Consider the following 4,281-nt stretch of genomic DNA (forward strand, 5'->3'; position numbering starts at 1 on the left):
AAATTGAATAATTGGTCAATCAGTATTTCAACATCAGGAGTACTGACCCCCCCCCCCCCCCCAAAAAAAGGGGGGAATCAGCTTTCCTGTTTATGTTTTCAAATAATTTGGACATTAACAATATATACACATGGTAAAAAGTATTGCAACATCGAATTGAAATTCAAATTAAAAAAAAACTCTTTATTTTTTTGGGATATAATTTGTTGAAATAGAACTAGTTAAACATTATTTAAATCTCACCTGAGTTCAATAAATGAATATCAAGTCGATAAGTTCTTATCTGCACATGCAGCTACTGTACCCGTAACACTTAAGTTAATCAAGTTGATAAAGTTATGTGATTGATACCTTGAACTGGGTCCTCTACAACTCTCAACTAAAGCAAGATGGCAGATTATCAGCATGAGAGAAGCAGGTATGTCGCTGTGACAATTGCACTTATTGTTGGATACACCATTCCACTTTAAGTCGTTTTCAGAATAAAAATCAGGCAGCAAACGATGTTAAAGACTTTCCGAGATCAAGAAGACCCCCTCAAACATCTGCTAGGGAAAATCAAGCATAATGAAGGTTGGTCAGAAGGAAACTCATTGCAAACAATACATTCCTAAAAAAAGGAGTGGTTGCCATACAGAAGACTTTAAACAAGAAATGCTCGAGATCGAGTCATCGCTACTGGTGGAATTCGGTTTATCTTCCTTGGCTCGATCGAGCATATATGGGACACTATTGGAAGTGAAGTGCGCGAAAGGACACCCCAAGTTTCAAACACGACATGAAATAAATAATGCCCTTCATCAGGAATGCTTGCGGATCACTCAGCAACAAATTAGTCAATTGGTGGCTGGAATCAGAAGACGTTAAAATAAAAATTAAAAATCAGGTGAATAATGTAACTTTACAAAATTAATACAAAACAACTCTTAATAGATATAAATTTAAAACATAATAAAGCTATATGGTCGTGATTAACTTCTCATTTCTCTGCAGCAACATACCCTCTGTCCCATGGTATCAATTAGTACGATCGTGCATGCTCACAATATATAGATTCAATAACAAGGGAATGTTTCTGACACACACACAATACTAGAAGGGAATGAAACCAACACATTATAAATTTCAAGCATTCAAAGGAGGGAATGAAACCAACACATTATAAATTTCAAGCATTCAAAGAAGGGAATAAAACCAACACATTATAAATTTCAAGCATCCAAGACTCTTTTCTCAGAATAGTTGTCTAAATCTGTTAAGGACGAAATGTACCGATTATGTCATTTCCAGATTGTGATAGTTTGATTGAGCGCGGAATTTACAGGTAGGTGATGCATGCATAGCAAGAGAAGCTTACCACGTGTACGCTCCTTTTTGGGTATGATGTGGTTCTCCCTTTGTTGTTGTTTTTTAATTTTTATATTGATTTGTATTTTCTTTGATGATGTGTGAAATTTGAACATCGATAATCTGTTGTTGCCAGTCTCTATCAATAAACAAGTAAATGTGGTGTGAGTTAATGTTCATTACCAAAAGATTTTTCAACATTTGACATGAATAAATTACTCAAGATTTTCTACCTCAGGAATAAACTGCTTAAGCTGTATTTGGCAAAAAAATTTAGGAATTGTTGGTCCTCAATGCTCTTTAACTTCGTACTTTATTTGTTGTTTTTTTTTACTTTTTTTTTTTTATTCGAGCGTCACTGGTGAGTCTCTTGAAGACGAAACGCGCGTCTGACGTTAATAAAAAAAATCAATCCTGGTATCTAAGATGAGTTTATTTAATAGAAAAACGTGTTACATACATTTCTCACTCTGTTTTAGTAGGAGGCTCTTATACGTTTAGCTTTATCCAATGAGATTCTATACTAATCAAGAATACTTGATCTACATTTTAAGTCGTCGTGATAAGTGTGAGAATCCTATAAGAAACTATAAAAACAAGTGTCTAAGAATTTTATAGCATATGTCAAGATACACGACGCATTGGTAAGATTTGCTGTTTGTTATTAGTACCATGTCAATAGTAATGCCTCTTACACTTGATGCCAAATATACTGTCTTCTCATCATCGTTTTCCATAGAAAAACAGACGTACGACGAACAGACGTGCAAAGCATGCAGAATATTTGTTAGCTGCTCATGTAATCAAATAGTGTCGAAGATGACAGAATATAACAACTCACAACCGCATCATACATGTGGGAGATTTTGATTCGTCTAGATTTCGCGTTTGTGATTATTTTGAACATAATCTATTTCCTTTCTTGTATTATAATTCATACTAAAATAGGACAATTATACGATTGACGGAAGCTTTAGATGATATTAACATTGCTTATGGAACGGATAACATTCACACTGGATAGACTTTTAGTAAGATAGAAAACTGATCGGCTATTTCGTCTACAGAGCTCACGAAGTGTAAAAGAAATATTGAATGAAATATTAAAGATAACTATAAATGTAATGCTTTGTTTTGTCTTTTTTTTTTTAACAATGCGTTTTTGCTTTGTAACTAACACTTAAAGTCTCCATCATCTTTATTTTAAAACGGGTTGGGTGACTTTTTAACACAAATATACTACTTCATTTACCACAAGGGCACATTGTAGTATACTGTCTATTGATGTTTTATAACAACGTATTCTCGTAATTATTATCAACAATGTTAAAAAACAGTTTAAATGATGCGTAAATAAAAAAATGAAATTTTAAACACACAGCAAGGCTTAAATGCAATTACAAGTTGATATCCCTTCAAGGAAAACTCCTTAAAGCGAGTCTGGTTTTTTTAATTTGGTCCTCAGAGAGTATATCGAAAAGATCTAAATTAAAAAATCAGTGGAGGCATGGTATTTATTGAAGTTCAGCCTCTAAGGGAATTCAGATTTACCTTTTTTCAGATGTTGCTTTGTTGCAGCTTTGAATACATCCTAGTCATGTATCAATTTTGTATAATTTGTAGAAGAGAGGCGAAAGATACCAGATGGACATTCAAACTCATAAGTCGAAAGAAACTGACAACGCCATGGCTACAAAAGAAAAACATCAACAGTCACAGACAAACAATAGTACACAACATAAAAAACTAAAGACTAAAAACTCAAACTTCACCAAAAAATTGGGTGCAATCTCAGGTGCTCTGCAATGGTAATCAGAACCTGTTCCACATGTGGCACCCATAGTTTAGTTCATCATAGTACATTGTAAGCGCATTGAAATCAAGAATAGTCGCCCACTCAAATAACTTTAGGAACAACAACATTGAATTTCGGTGATCTAGTGTTGTACTTTGTTTTTCTGAAAATGTTCTTTTAAATATCAGCACATTTGTTCTTATAAATCTTATATGTGTCTCTGAATTTCAATTTTGAAAAATTAGCACTAGAAAAATCGGGTTGGAAGACACAGGGCTTTTGAACAAGTTTGGGTTTTTTTATAAATCTTATAGTTTTGTATTTAGCGAATACGAAGTTTTGTCTAAGGGTCTTTCATACTCAGAAACCAGGAGGAACAGAAAGTTTGTTTTAGCAAGGACTAAAAACGTTGTGTTTATTGTAGCTGTGATACTCAGAAAGAACGAATAATAGGAATAGCTAAAGTGACACTGTCTTGTAGACATTGAAAAAAAAGTATTACGGTTTTCAGTCGACAAACACTTTGCTTCAAGATAGATACACTTTAATCTAGAATTTAGATACTATCCATGTAAACAATCGATACTTTCAAACAATTATACTAAAAACATATCCATTTAATCTTGTAGAAAGATATATATATTATTATCATTGGTACTAATACCGATTTTGTAATATAACAGATAAAATATAACAAAACATATACTCCTGTTTTATAGTCAAGAGCACTAAAAGAGGGACGAAAGATACCAAAGGGACAGTCAAACTCATAAATCTAAAACAAACTGACAACGCCATGACTAAAAATGAAAAAAACAAACAAACAACAGCACACACGACACAACATAGAAAACTAAAGAATAAACAACACGAACCCCACCAAAAAACTAGGGGTGATCTCAGGTGCTCCGGAAGGGGAAGCAGATCCTGCTCCACATGCAGCACTCGTCGTGTTGCTTACGTGATAACAAATCCGGTAAATAGTCTAATTCGGTAGGTCACATTCATGAAGGGGAAGGGGATTGTAGTTAAGACGTAAGGAACATATCCGATATAATTTGTGAAACGGTTATTTCATAACGGTCAACCAACTCGTGATGGCGTCCGTAAAATTTACGAAGGGATGATTTCAACTTCAC

This window comes from Mytilus edulis, chromosome 2 (assembly GCF_963676685.1).
Source record: "Mytilus edulis chromosome 2, xbMytEdul2.2, whole genome shotgun sequence".
Classification (NCBI taxonomy): Eukaryota; Metazoa; Mollusca; class Bivalvia; order Mytilida; family Mytilidae; genus Mytilus; species Mytilus edulis.